This window comes from Carcharodon carcharias, chromosome 1, assembly GCF_017639515.1.
Source record: "Carcharodon carcharias isolate sCarCar2 chromosome 1, sCarCar2.pri, whole genome shotgun sequence".
In the NCBI taxonomy this organism is placed as follows: Eukaryota; Metazoa; Chordata; class Chondrichthyes; order Lamniformes; family Lamnidae; genus Carcharodon; species Carcharodon carcharias.
The window spans coordinates 93,102,469-93,117,996 of NC_054467.1; positions in this window are offsets into that span (position 1 = coordinate 93,102,469).

Consider the following 15,528-nt stretch of genomic DNA (forward strand, 5'->3'; position numbering starts at 1 on the left):
AAGGAAACAGGGTAGCTCCTTTCAGCTAACCTGCAGAACCAAGAATCTCCAAATCAACTGCTCAACTGCCAAAGTCAGCGCTATGGAATCACCCCAACTTAACAGCTGCAAATTTTCACCATCTACTCCTCTCAGACAAGCTAAAGGACTGATTCATGTATCTTTTTAACTGTTATTTTTGGACTCAATTTCTCATTTCTAATCTGTGTGTATGTTTGTTGTGTTTTTTTATTATTTTATTATTTTTTGCTCATGTTTTAGTAACTAATAAACTCACTCTTTCTTTAACTTAAGAAGGTCTGGTTAAATTAGCTCTTTTTAAAACATAAATATATTTGGACTAGGAAAAGGCATCTACAAGGGAGGGGATTTTTTTTAAATTAACCTTTGTGACCAACCGAGGGGGTTCAATAAAGAAAGGGTTCATTCCTCCTCACCCAGGAGCATAACAATTTGGGGTACCTCTTCCAGGATCATAACAAATTGGGGGAACCTCATCCCAGGATGGGTCATAACAATCTCTGGGGCATTTTATGAGCTTTGTGCTGAGCCTTTTTAATCGTATGAAAAAGCAAATGCTGTTACCTGCACTTTCCTAACATTAAAAATGTTGACCCAGAATGTAAAGCTCTCTTTCAGCGGGCAAAATGCAATTCATAACCTGCAAAGTAATTTGTGCTTTCCACTCTTCAGCCAGTGGAGCCTAGGCAAAAGCAATGCTCAGGTTGCCAGTCAAATGACAAATTTGTTACACATAAAATTCAACCTGTAATTGGATTGCGAATGTTATTATTTAACCTTGCATCAAAGCAACAGAATCACGAGTGCCTTCTAAAGCTGCAGCTTGATTGCGCCTTTGACCTGACATTGGGGGATGATTTTGCTTTACCCATGTCAACAAAAAATAACCAGAGAACAAAATTGAATACCAAGAGAAAATTGTCTTATCAAATTCATAAATGCATTTCACAGGACACAAAACAATGTCTATCTGCAAAATAATTCAAGCTCTAAAATTCCTGATCTGGGCTCAGACCACAAGACTGCCATAGAAAAACTCTAATTAGCTGCACGGACATGTCAGGTTGCCAGCTGAGTTAATCTGTCAAGCGTAAAGTGGCGCCAGTTTGAGCCAACTGCCTGATTTACTTGTGCCCTGTACAAGTATGTGCAACTGGGCGAGTGTGTGGCAAACATCAACAGCTGAGCATGACTGCTGATTTATTTTCCCTGAATTAGCGACTAACACACAACCAGGGACAGCTTTCCAATGGCATGCTGATTTTGTGCTGAAGTAAAATTACAAGTCTTGGTAACCCAGAAATATTTCAACAATTGCATTCCTCTGATCAAGAGCCTCAAATACAAATAATCAGAGATTATGATGGCTGAATCCTAATAAAAATAACTCATTTGACTTAAATGGGATATCCTGGTGTTTATCCACGTATCTCTTTAAGTCTTCTAAAATTTAAATCCAAGAGCTGAAATTTATGGGAGGGTTGGGGGGGAGGGGGTGAAAAGCACTGCTTGCTGCCCCCCCCACCCCCTGCTGCACCGCGCCCCCCCCCCCCACCATCCCCCCCCCCCCCCCAACCCCACCGGAAGGAAAGCCTTTTCCAAACCGACCAATTTTAATTAAGGCCACCCCGCAGCGATAACATCTTGCCAGCAGCCAAAACAAGCCAAGGGTTGGATTTCTGCCCTTCAATATGAGGAAGTCCCGTCTTTGAGAGCTGCCACCAGTCTGATTGGCTGGCAGCTCTAGGAGTGCCAGAACTCAGTGGTGGGCACTGCTGGGGCTGCATGCAGACCCAGGGACGAAGAAGACATGGCCACTGGAGAGAGGCGAGTCCTGGGACTCGGACAGGGAAGGATCGGGGAGCTGAGGGGGGGAGGCGAATGAGGGGGTGGGGGTCGAGGTGCAGGGGGGGAGTTTGAGAGGTGGGGCTGCAGATTTTGGAGACTAGGTAGGGAGGATCAAAGGGAAGGATGTCTTGTGGGGGAGGGTGCACCTGATGCGCACAGACACTGTCCCAAATGATGTGACCCACCCTTCTTTCTTGCCTTTTGAACAAAGTTCTTTAAAAAAAAACTTCTTACTCTCACCCAGCTGCCACGGCCCAACATTTTAGAAGGGAAATCAAAGCAGCAGTAGGCCAATTGGCCCCTCAAGCCAGCTCCACCATTCAAATAGATCAGGCTGATCTTCTACCTCAGTGCTATTTCCCCACAGTATTCCCATATCCCTTGATATGATTAATATCTAGAAATCTATTGATCTTGGGTAAGGAGACCAAAACTGTACTCAGTGCTCCAGGTGCGGTCTCATAAGACTTTATACAATTGCAGTAAGACTTCTTTACTCAAACCTCTTGCAATAAAGATCAACATATTATTTGCCTTCCTAACTGCTCGCTGCACCTGCATGCTAGATTTCAGTGACTTATGAACAATGACACCCAGATCCCTTTGGACATCAACACTTCCCAATCTCTCACCATTTAAGACATACTCTGCATTTCTGCTTTTGCTACCAATGTGGCTAACTTCATATTTTTCCACATTATAGTCTATCTGGCATGTTCTTGCTCAATCACTTAGCCTGTCTAAATCCCCTTGAGCCTCTTTGCATCCTCCTCACAACTCAAATTCCCACCTAGTTTTGCATCATCAGCAAACTTGGAAATATTACATTTGGTCTCCACATCCAAATCATTGATATAGATTGGGCCCAAGCACTGATCTTTGCAGTACTCTAATTTTATGGCACTGGAGGTGGATTGAGGCCCTTAAGTGGACAATAATTGGCCACTTAATGTCCTCAATAGGTGTAAGGGAGGGTGGGCTGATGGGTGCCTTACCCAGTCCTGGTATTATGAGGACCAGGTTGGGGGCGGGGAGGAATGTGTTGGGATAACCACCTGACATTTTATGTGCTCACTTGCCCTGCCCCATCCACCAAAAACACGCTTGGCCGAATATTGTAAAATCCAGCCCCGTGTGCATTCTGGTGTGCAGCAGAATTTTGGGTGGGAAGAAAGATAGAAATATGAATCTGTAGAGTAAAAGGCTAATGAATATATTATATTGATGTAACTGAGACATCAGTAGTCAAATGTCCGAGAGGCTCCTTGACAGCTAGGCACAGCACAGGCTTGTCCTGATTACCATGTGCTTACTATGAGGTCTTTGTAAATACTTTGTGATTAAAAAGTTTGATGTTAAACCATACCAACTATTTCAAGTCTGTCAAAAGGGAGCAGAGCCTCATCAAGGTTAGGTAGGCCAAGACAGCGTGGTATTAGTGAAACTGCACTAATGCTCGGTAACACCACCAAAAGCCATTGATGCACGGTGGGAGAAATTAGATAAAACAGAATCATTATTCTTCTCAGTAATTTTAATTATCCAAAAAATAAAGCTGACCAAAGCACAGAAGACTATCATGCAACATGAAATATTATAATTAAGAATAGAATAGAATATAATTATAAATGGTCTCACATGCTAGCCCATTCTTTAGTAGGGCTATATATATCACTCTAACTCTCTAATCCATAGGATATAGAACAACATATTTATAATGTTCTTCTCACATAAATGAACACTGGTGAGCTTATTAAGTCCTAGTCATCCTTTCCCTTTTTTTGAATTTCAGGATAAAAAGCATAACAATAGAGAGGCTGTGGAAGGGAAGAATTGGTGGACAATAATGTGGTCAATGGTGGTGAAGATAAAGCAGAGATTGGAGGAGAGCCAGGAGAAATAGCAAGTTGTGCTTAGAACCTGGATATATTGTATTTTAAACAGGCAATTTGGGTATTTTTGGGTGATCGGAAAGGAGATTTGACACAGGTGATGTGAATCTGTAGTTGGAAGTCAACTATACATTCAAATTCTGTGTAAACAAAGCCACATTAAAAGAGCTAAGAATTTTGCAATATAGGAATCATAAGGAGATTTCATAAGGGAGGATATGATTTTGCTGAAAATGAAATAGGAATAATGCCAGAAAAGGAGTTTATGGAGAATACAACTGGAAGCTAGATGTTCATGAGCTGAACTGGAATGGGGTGAACTTCTTGGAGGAAATGAATCTGATGAAAGTGTTGGAAAGCTCAGGAAATGCAATGGGCAGTAGAAGCCAAACTGGAAGGAATTGGAAGCAGAGAGAAGAAGCGGAGATGGCCAAGTAGATTACCTTACTTTTGAAAACAAACTTAATTAACAAAATCACTTAGCTGTTCCATGTTTAGAATCAGAGCTGAGAATGTAAGAGATATTTTGAAGTGGGCTTCATGAAGAGATATTAATGTCTATAATGTTATTGTAGATTACTTATAAATTGGAATTGTAGTAGGGTCTGAGTCTATGTGTGTCTTAATTAAATTAAAGCCAGCTAGTCTGGGTGCTTTGATGTATAGTAGTTTTGAGATGTTAATTAGATAATGTAAGGAGGCAAAGATAAAGTGTAAATTTGCATTTGTTGAATAAACCATTCAAAAGAATGGGTAAAATCTTGCACCTAGCTGGAGACATCAAGCAACGTGTTTATATTATTAATAAAATTGGTGGAATAAAAGGATATTATTGTTGGGAGAGGTGAAATTAAAAAACCTAGTAATACAATGTAAAATTTACATTCAAAGGAAAAGCTAGGTATAAACAGAAAGGAGTTTGTGTGTAGGTCAGAGGCATTTAATAACGAACCAGCCCGTAAGCCTACAACTGTGTCTGCAAAGGAAATAAATTGAAATGAACCTCATTTTGAATTTGTAAGGTCAAATGTGCTTTGCCTGGTGTCTGTTTAAAGTCTATGGGTTACTGTTGCCTTGGTGAAGATTTATCTAGGAGTGGTTAAATTGGGGACTTATTTAAAAATTATGTTAGCAATTTGTAGGCATATGCATGTGTTTAATTTGTTGTTATATTAATAAATATTTAATTTAGTTTTATATAAATAACCTTTCTTATTCCTGAATTCAGAGCTGCATCTCAAACATACCATTGAAAATATAGGTTATGACGGTTGTTTTTAAGTTTCCCTCTGGGATTTAAACAACTCAGCCTTTACCAATTGCTGTGTTTTAATAGGCCAAAATGTAGGATTGCCCTTGTTCTTCAGTATGATACTGGAAGAATGAAAAATTGGTTACAGAGAGGAAGAGGCATTACTGCTTGAGCTGGTTAAGCAGTCTTGGCAGTGAACAGCCAAACTATACACATTGACTAGTTTGCTTCGTCCCTTGTGTCCTAGGAGAAAACCAATTGCTGAAATGGTTACAAGATCCAGGTAAGAAAATAGAATACAAAACAATGGGTGGAATTTTCCGTGCCAGCTGGCATCAGGCGTGTTTGGCAGCATGAGTGGATAATATGGTGAGAAGGGCAGAAATTAATTTCACGACGTCATGAAACCAGTTTGCTATCGTCTGCTCAACCCATTGATGGCGTGCCATGTTTCCCACCATCGGATGTTGGGAGCCTCATTGTAAGACATCTGCATATCATTATAAGGCCAGCCCATCGGAATCATCTCCCCAAGCTGCATCATCATCCACCCACGACAGTGGGAAAACACGCTGGTGGAAGAGACTTTTTGATAAGTGTGACATGCAGAAGTCGGGACTTACCGCCAGGGCCTTACTCACATCGCGGACATCCAAGGAGCAGAAGACGCTGGAGCCCGATAGAAATGGCAAACAAGAGGAATGCCCATGGTATGCTGAGTTCAATCTCATGGACATGGCTCTTTGCAAAGCAGCTCACAAAGTTGTAAAGTCACCGTTGAGGGTCTGCTTACAACAGATGATGGCTGAGGGGAAGGTCCAGCCTTATTTGGGAGAGGAAGATGGACGGGGAGAGAGAGAGAAGGCTCTAGGATCGACTAGGAAAGGAGGAGGTGTCCGGGGGGAGGGGGGGATGGGGGTGGGGTGGGGGTAGGGAGGTTGGAAGGGAAAAATGAAGGTGTCACAGGGGAGGTTGGGGGGGAGGGAGTATGGGGGAGAAGACAGCAACTGTGGAGGTAGGGAGGAGGGGCTAATGGGGGAGAAGGCGGAAACTAGGGAAGTAGATGTAATGGGGGGGTGGGGTGTAAGGGAAGGAGTTTGGAGAGGTGAGGAAGGAGTGCGGAGAGAGGAGTTAGTAAGGGTGGAGGAAGAAGTAAGGCTGGAGGAAGTAAGGGTGTTTGAAGGAGTCAGGAAGGCGGAGGGAGTTGCAGGGGGGCAGAAGGGCTAAGGATGGTGGAAGCAGTAAGGGTGCCTGAAGGAGTCGGGAAGGGGGAAGGTCTAAATTGGGGGGGAGTCTGGAGGGTGGTTGGGGGGTGGAGGGGAGGGGGAGAACCAGTTCCAGAGGGGGAAGGGGTTCCAAGGGAGGAAACAGTTCCAAGTGGGAGTTGTCCAGGTGAATGTGCAAGGGAGGGCTCTAATGAGTCCATGACTGTTTCCTGGGCAGTAAACTGAGGATGGGCATGGTACGAGGGAAAGGTGAGAATGACCAGAGGCAGGGGGAGGTGATAGTATGGAAGGGTGAAGGTTCGATGGTATTGGTAGAAAGGACGGTGAATGTTGTTGATGGGGACTCGGAGGCAGACACAGACCCTGGGGGTGGGAAGGAGGTGGTTAGGGAGGTTAATGTGGATGAGGGTGGGATTTTTGGGAAGGAAGGGAATGTGCACATTTGGCTGGTGGGTCACAGGGGGCAGGTGGAAAGTGTTGCTGGGGTGGTCAACAGTAATGGGGGAAAGGAAATGGATGAATGGGGGAGCGGAAAGGACAGAGGAGGAAATGAAATACTGTATCACCACCATGCTGTCTAAATCAAAGGTGAAATGAGAGTCATGATGGGCGAGATCAGGTGCTGTATGGGAGTATGATCAGTGGATGGACAGGGATACAGATCAGCTCAGATGGACAACTGAAAGTGAACCCCAGCAGGCAGCATTGAAAATGCTCAGGACATCGAGGCGAGTGTGATATAGGAAGGATCCGTGTGTGTGGGAGGTTGCTTGCTTGAGGCTCCAAAGGGCCCAACCACACACAACCACACTTCTCCCTCCAGAATCACTCGTTGGCCAGCTGCTCCCTCTGCGGTGGCAGAGTACTAGTTCGAGGGGCTCACAGGCAAAGGGGACTCAGAGGGAGTGGACTGCTTTGAGATTCCTGAGTGGATGACCCAGGGGTGTCCAGCCACTACTCCCCCTCCTTTCAGGTGCCTGGGGCACCCCAGCCTGGCTCCTTGAGGGGAAGGAGCGCCTGGATGGGCGTTGAGGTGCCCCATTTCCATCCTGCATTACCACTGCAGGAACTCACCAATGACTCCTGTGATGGAGTGCAGGTCTGCACACATCCCTGCATTCTGCTGGACCAGGGTCCCCAAGGTTTCCGTCATCCTTCCCATGGAGACCTCCATACGCGCACATGTGAGCACCACTTCATCAGAGAGCAGGCAGAAGTACTCTTCTGACTTACGAGCCACTCTGTTGAGGGCTTCCAGCAGCTCTGCATGATGTTTCCCGCCTTCTGCTGACTCTTCAGGATGAGTTGGAAAACCAAATCCAGAGGATCATCATCTGACTCAGACCTCACAGGTGCATTTTCCCCAGTAGTCCTCCAAATGCTGGGGATCTCAACCGCACCTGCCTCCTCCTGCTGCAGACATGTGTCCATGCGGTGACCACCAGATTGTGCTCCCAAGCCTGCTCTAGATCTCGGTCCCACCAAGGTGTTTGTCTCTCCACTGGTGGAGGGTATGGATAAACGCTGTGACAGATCTTCCAGGCTGCTTATTTCCAGCTCTTCAATGGAGAGGTGTCCTCTTGGCTGGAGGCGGGGTCCTGCTTGGAGCTGAGAGACTGGCTGGTTGAAGGTGTCAGTCACTTTGTAGAGCTCCCTGTGAACCAAAGTAGAGATAATTAATGTATGGCAGCAGAAAGTAAGAGAGAGAGCGCTCAGATTTGCACTGAGAGAGAGAGAGACGACATGGTGCAGAATCCTCATGAGGATGTTCACCGCTGGATGTCCTCACCCGTCAGCATGATGACACACTCCTCAAAGTGAATATTAAGCCTAATGTGGGCCACTCCATCCTCAGTCTGGGATCTCTCCCTGCTGATGTGAACAAGCTTTTCCTGCATGAAAACAGATGGAGTGTGAGCAGGGCACATGGCACTGCATGGAATGTTTGTGTGGTTAGCAGAGCCATGAACAGGATGAGGATGCGAGCTTGAGATGATTAGAGCCTGATGGAGATGTGAGGGTGTGTGTGAGAGTTAGTAGTGTTGTCCCATAAGGTGTGAGATCCCTGCGGATGTGTGATGGGTTTATGAGGGTGTGAGAGTGATGAGAAGAGTGAATTACTCTGGTGGAATAAATGAGACTATTTATCCTGAAGCAGCACTGGGTGACTGTCCTCTTTTGAAGGGCTGACCTCCGCTGCTACTGCATCCCATGCCGAATTTGTGATGCTGCTGCCCATCCTGCGGCCAGAGTGGGGGTAGAGTGCATCATGACAGGCCTCCACAGCGTCCAAAAGCTTGAAGGATGCATCACTAAACCTGGGGAGTCTGTAGTCTTCTTGCCTTTCGGGGCCATCTGTCTTCTGTGCAGCAGTCTTGGTCTGGATGCACAGAGAGGTGTGCATGTGGCTGCACTTTAAATGTGGCACCCGGTGTGATAAATCATCGAGGTGATGGCATGGTTGAGAAATGAGAGCATGCCTGTAATCGAAACAACATATTTCCCGGGAATGCAAACTAAATGCAGTGGGTTTGGGGTGATATGGTGTGAGAAGCCGCCATTGCGGCTGGTGGGTAAAATGTCATTTTTCCCGCCCGCTATCACACTTAATACAAATCTGGGATGATTCTGCCCAATGATTCGAAAGATGCTGATCTACCATCATAAAATTCACAAGTGCCTGTGTTAGGAAGTGGAGACAGATGGAAAAAATGTTACCCCTGTACTCCAGAATTTGGCAGTTCACAAAAGATTGTATTTTTGGTGTAAATCAGAAAAGATGCATTTTGCTATTATTGGATCCCGCATGTTGACACTGGGGCTGAATTTTAATCTGTTTTGGTGGTTGGGTTTCTGTGCGGGCCACAGGTTAAAGGCACCAGAAACTGCCGGCCTCTAGGGAAGCTGACAGGAACAAGTTGATTTCTACATTTAACAAATACATTCATTGGCACGCAGGAAATGCCACGGTACAATAGAGTCTGACATTTTTCTTGTATAGCAAGTACATATCCTAGTGCAATACAAATTCTTTTCCCTCCTTTTTTCTACTACTTTTATGTGGTGGAACCTCTGTGGCTTTAGTAGATCTAGACGCAGGCTGCTCGCTTCTCTGTTCCGACCACTCAGATGCTTTTGGTTGACATTTTCTGAGTTTTGGAGCTTGTGTGGGCCCGGCCAAAAGCTATCCCACCTGCACCTGTGCAGGGACAGACTCTGCCATCAAGGCAGGAGGCAGCATGCAGGGCTCTGACTGAGGAAAGAGGGACAAAGGGTCAGGAGTGGAAGCACTTTGAACAGACTTCTCACTTCCATCTACCCTTTCTCCATTTTCCCTCTTATGTCCACCACCCCTCCCAACCCCACAACACTCCCTCGCAGGCCAAGAGCTAAAGAACACTTTGTTGTACTTCAGTGAAGAGTTGAAGGGCTGCAGTGAGACTTTCTTCCATTTTGCTGAAGGTGGCAGTCTATGTGGGCAGCCCATGGGTGAAAGCCAGCATGTATTACCACATCTGATGCTCCATGCAGGTGGCCACTTTTCCATGGATGCAGACATCATGGTGTTCACCTGGACTCCTCTAATCCTCCAATCATGCCTAGCACTCTGCAAATGCTGACAGAACCTCACACAATTTCTATTGCTCCACAATAGTTCTCTTCATTGACCCTGAGGCTCCACATTTGCATCCTGCTCAGCGGAGCTTGGAGAGTTCTGTGCCCTCTGAAAGCATGTGATAATCCAACTATCTCTTTGGTTGCTGTCTGCAATGGAGCTGGTGGAGGGTGCATGATTTGTGTGACTGTGCTTCCTCAAAGTGAGTGACCTCGTCTGAGGAGTCTGTTCTCTTCCAGTGGCAGTCTTCATGAAAGGAATGAACTTAAACTGACAAGCTAAGTGGATTCTAACTTATCATTGTGCAGATATCATATTTCACTGGCACGTGACATCAAGTCTACACGAGTGAGTGTTGCACGCTATGGGACTGGGTTACATTTAATTTTGTAATCAATTCGAATGGCCAGGCATTTAGAAACCTGGTTCATCTGCAGTGCCTCATCTTCTGCTGCTGTCAGGGTGGCAAAGGCTGAAGTGCCACACCGTGTTCTCTGCCTCTCTCCGTTGTTGTGCTTTCTTTTTCTGCAAGGGGAGATAGAAGAGACCTCTAGGTGTTCACTGTTTTGAGAGGATATTTGCGGAGGGTCACTGGAAGGATGGGTGTGACATTGTGATAAGATAAAGGTGAGTATCAGTCAGTGATGGCTGGTCAGATGAGGTGCCTCGAGAGAAAGACAGGGGTTCACCCATAGGTGTGCTGGTACAAAAGGTGATGTGCATGAGAAGGCTGAGGAAGGCAGTGAGGGGATTTGCACTTGAATATGGAATGCCATTCACTTGTGCATTTATCAAATCATTAAAACTCTTGCAGCACTGTATCCACATGCAAGACACTACACCACTGCTATAGACCTCCTCTGCCACACTCCACAAGGTCTCCTTGCTCTCTGTGGCTCCCTTCCTCCTACTATATGTGGGGAACAGGTCCTCCCACTAAGTCCTTCATGCTCACAGCATGATGTTCAGTGACGCATTTGAGAACCATGGTGCAGGCTTTGCACGTTAACCCTTCATTTGCCCATTTGCTGATTCAGTTTTGTCACTGCTAGAATGCTTCTCTTCAGACCCTCACATGGTCCCCTCAAATAGCAGAATTGAAACAAACTGCAGTGGGTCGTCATTGCGCCTACCCTTCGCAACTGGTCCGGAAAAGTGAAAGTCAGATGTAAATGCCATGGCTAAGTTAAAAAGCCACTGACAAGCAGGCTGCTGAAACTTCTGGGTTCCCAATGCACAGCTGGCATCCTCCACCGTGAGCAGGTCAGAAAGTTAAAATTCAGCCGTGGGTGTCTGACATGGGAATATGGTCAATTGTCTAGCACTGCCAAAAGTTTTGCTGAGCCTATTAATTTTTTGGCCTCACTGAAAAATATGCTCCATTAATCTGGCAATTGTATTAAAATGTTTAAAAAACATAATGAAGGCTTTCCTGTATACAACAATGACTAACACTTCAAAAGTACCTCTGCATTGGTCCTGAGATTGTGAAAGGTGTTTTTACTGATGAAAATGAAACTCAAGACTGGTGTTTGACATCAGCTTCCGATGTTACAGGTGTGTTTTTTTTCTTTCTTTTAGGTGATGGGTTGGGTTTGGGGGGGCCTGCATCACAAAGAGTCCCCTTAGTGATCTTATGATCAGAACAGAATTCAAAATTTAAGGTAAAAAGAGACATTTTTGTCTAAATTTGCTAATATATCTGACCACAGAATTAAGTGAAAACATTTATCCTGTGGGGAGTTTTACTCCACATCAATGCAAAAGTGACACAATGGGCCAAATTTAATCCAGAGTAGGTTGGGAGGAGCTGTAGAATTGGGATGAAAGGCAGGAAGTGGAAAGGGTGTCACCTTCCTACCTGCCTGTGATTCTGTCAGGGACAGGAAGGTCAAGGGCTATCTTCCCCCTGAAGGTTAATGAAAGGCTACTTAAGGCCTAATTCCACCAATGCTAGCGGCAAGGGGTGGGTGCCCTATACCTACACCACCCAGTAAAATCTGGCGATCTCCTTGTGGGCTCAGGGTCAGGGTGGGGGCCTCCTGTTCAAGCACCCTGTGGCCAACCGAGGGCCCCCAATCACTGAGAGATAAGAGCTGCTCCTCATAAAGATACCCCACCCCCCAACCTTAACAATGTCCACCCTGTTCTGCCTCCCCCAACCTTGCTGGTGCCTGCCTGATGAGCCCTAGTGAGTCAGATCCACTTACCTGGGTTTTGGATCTCCCCCATTGTCACTGGTCCAAGCTGGTTGCAGTCCCATCAGTGACCACCGTCCATGGTGGCGCTGCTGGGACTGAAGAGCTGACAGCCCTCATATTGGCTGGCAGCTCTTGGTGGTGAGATCTCCCCCATAAATGTATGGAAGCCAGGCAGTTAACTACCTGATGACCATACAATTGCATCAGGTCTCCCCAAAATGGCTGAGGTGTGTTTTCCCCTGGGATTTCTGGCCCACAGTCGGGTCCAGCACCATTAAATTCAGTCCAATAACTCTGGAACCGGGTCCCAATCCAACTTAAGAATGGAACAATACAACAACCCTCTGAGGAAAGTTTATTCACACTCTTCTATTTCACTCACAATGCAGTGTAATGTCAAGTTTAATGTAAGTGTTCAGGTTACAGTTGGACCTCTCAGAAATGTTATAATCCAAAGCAAGGTTTACTTAAAAGTTTGAGAGATTGAGTGCTCCCGCCACAATCAATATATTTAAAATATAACTGCTGAGAATGGTAGAATCTGCAGAACTCTCCCCAGACTACATGACTTGCACTTGTATTCAGGCCATATAAACAAGGTTCTGCTGAGTAAAAATAGGTACTTTGGATAGTAATCTGAAACCTGTGGTTACAGTATAATCACACTCTAACAGTGGTAAGTGTGTGGTCCAGTTATATCTTTTTGTTCAACTTAAATCTTACTTATAATTCAGTTCAGATAATTTAAATTATTTGGAGTAATAACATTAATAATTTAGAACGTTATCAACACAAAATCAAAATTCCAAAGAATTCAAGATAAGATAGTTTAATTAATACACGATAACAAGATGAATGTAATATCATCAACCCTGTGTATTTTAATAACATTTATATAATGTCTTTAATGTAGGAAGATGTCCCAAAGAACTTCATAGAAGCATAATCAAAAAATGAATGCTGAGCCAAGGAAGGAGGAACAGCAAGAGAGATGACCAAAAGTGTAGCCAAAGACATGAATTCTAATAGGATCTCCAAAGAGGTGCCTTTGGCAGCCTAAGAATACCAGTTCTGGGTGCCATACTTTAGGAAGGATGTGAAGGCATTGGCGAGAGTACAGAGGAGATTCACAAGAATGATTCCCTGGATGAAGAAATGTAGCTATGAGGATAGATTGGAGAGGGTGGGACTGCTTTCCTTGGAGTAAAGAAGGCTGAGACTTGATAGAGGTATTCAAGATCCTGAGGGGTAATTGACAGGGTAAATGATGAGAAACTGTTCCCACTCAAGAGAACATCAAGACCTAGAGGGTACAGATTCAAAATAATTTGCAAAAAGAGTAAATGTAATGCGAGTAAAAAGTTTTCACCCAGAGAGCGGTTGGAATCTGGAATAAATTTCTTGAAAGGGGGGTGGAGGCAGTTTTGATTGAGGTATTCAAAAGGGAAATTGGATTGCTACCTGAAAAAAGAGAATGTGCAAGGTTAGAGGGATAAGGCAGGAGAGTAGGACTAGGTGGAATGCTCTTTCAGGGAGCCAGTGCAGACTTGATGGGCTAAATAGCCTCCTTCTGCACTGGAAAGATGCTGTGATACTATGAAGAGTTGCCATGGACTAGGATGAATTTGGTAGTTGAGGAATGGAGTTTGTAGAAGGGACCTAAGACAATGGCTTCAGTCTTCACAATATTTAATTGAAGGAAATTTCTGCTCGCCATGTTGGATAAGCAGTCTGATAAGTTAGTGAGAGTGGGAGAATTGAGAAAGGTGGTGGCAAAATGAACAGGGTATCATCAACATACATGTGAAAACTAATGCTGTGGTTTTGGATAAGGTCGCCAAAGGGCATTCTGTAGATGAGGAAAAGGAGAGAGGCCAAGGATAGATCAATGAGGGACACCAGAGTTGGTGGTGCAGGAACTGGAAGAGAAGCCAGTGCAAGTGATTCTCAGTTAGATGCATAAGAATGAAACCCGGTGAGTGCAGTCCCACCCAGCTGGATGTCAGTGGAAAAGCATTTTAGGAGGGTTGTGTTGTCAACCGTGTCAAAGGCTGCAGACAGATTGAGAAGCAGGAGTAAGATTAATTTATCTTCAATCACACAGAATGTCATTATAACTTTGATAAGAGCCATTTTGGTACAGTGGCAGTGGTGGAAACCTGATCGGAGGAATCCCTATGCAGTTTTGGATAAGCTGATATTTTCAAAGTTTAAAAGATAGGAGGCTAACCCGGAAAGCACAGGGAAAGTTGAATGGAAAAAGCAGTGGATGGTTTCAGTGGCAGATAGATTGAGGTAGGAGTGGAGATGTGATGTTACTGAGGTCCAGGTAGGTGGCCTTCCTTGGTTCAGGAACTGTGCCACTCGCATTTGCTCCACAATAAAAATTCTTAATACTTTTTCACTGCTGCTGATTATTTATCCAAGGGGCAAGCTCATGATATTTGTTGGATCCTGTACCATCTAACTGGAACTGTAATCTCAGATAGTTATCTATCTAATGGAATGCTCTCCATCATTGGCAGAGGTATAGAATTTAAAAGTAAGGATATAATGTTGGAATTGTATAAAATGCCAGTGAGGCTACAACTGGAGTATTGTGTGCAGTTCTGGACATATTACAGGAAGGACGTAATAGCTCTGGAGAGAGTGCAGAGGAGGTTTACAAGAATGTTGCTAGGGTTAGAAAAGTGTAGCTACGAGGAGAGACTGGACAGGTTGGGGTTATTTTCCTTAGAACAAAGAAGACTGAGAGGTGACTTGATTGAGGTGTACAAAATTATGAGGGGAAAAGATAGAGTGGACAGGATAAAATTGTTTCCCTTGGTGGAGAATTCTAGAACCAGGGGACATAGATACAAGATAAGTGGCAGAAGGTGTAGGGGGGACATGAGTAAGAACTTTTTTACGCAGAGGGTAGTGGGTGTCTGGAATTTGCTGCCCGAGTTGGTGGTAGAGGCAGAAACTCTAAACTCTTTTAAAAAATGCCTGGATCTGCACCTTAAGTGCTGTAAGCTGCAGAGCTATGGGCTGGGTGCAGGAAGGTAGGATCAGAAAGGGCACCTGGGTGTCCTCAGGCTGGCATGGACAAGATGGGCTGAATGGCCTCCTTCTATGCTGTAACTTTTCTATGGTTCTAATGACTCTGGATGTGATTACAAGTAATTAGTAATTTTAAGTGTGTATATATAGTTGGAAAATAATGTAACATGACTGTTGTTAGAAAGGCAAACAACAAACTCCCTGCTGGTGGGTTCTGGATTCATTGACCAAATATATATTTGCTTGTGTACGAAACCAACTCTCTATCATATAATTTCAAGCACAGAAGGAAGTCATTTGGTCAATCACACCCACACCACCTCTTTGAAAAAGCCAGCTACTCAGTCCCATGTGCCTATCTTTCTCCCATAGCCTTCTTTATTAATATTAATCATTATATTTCAAAAATACTGGATAAGTTTATGTACAC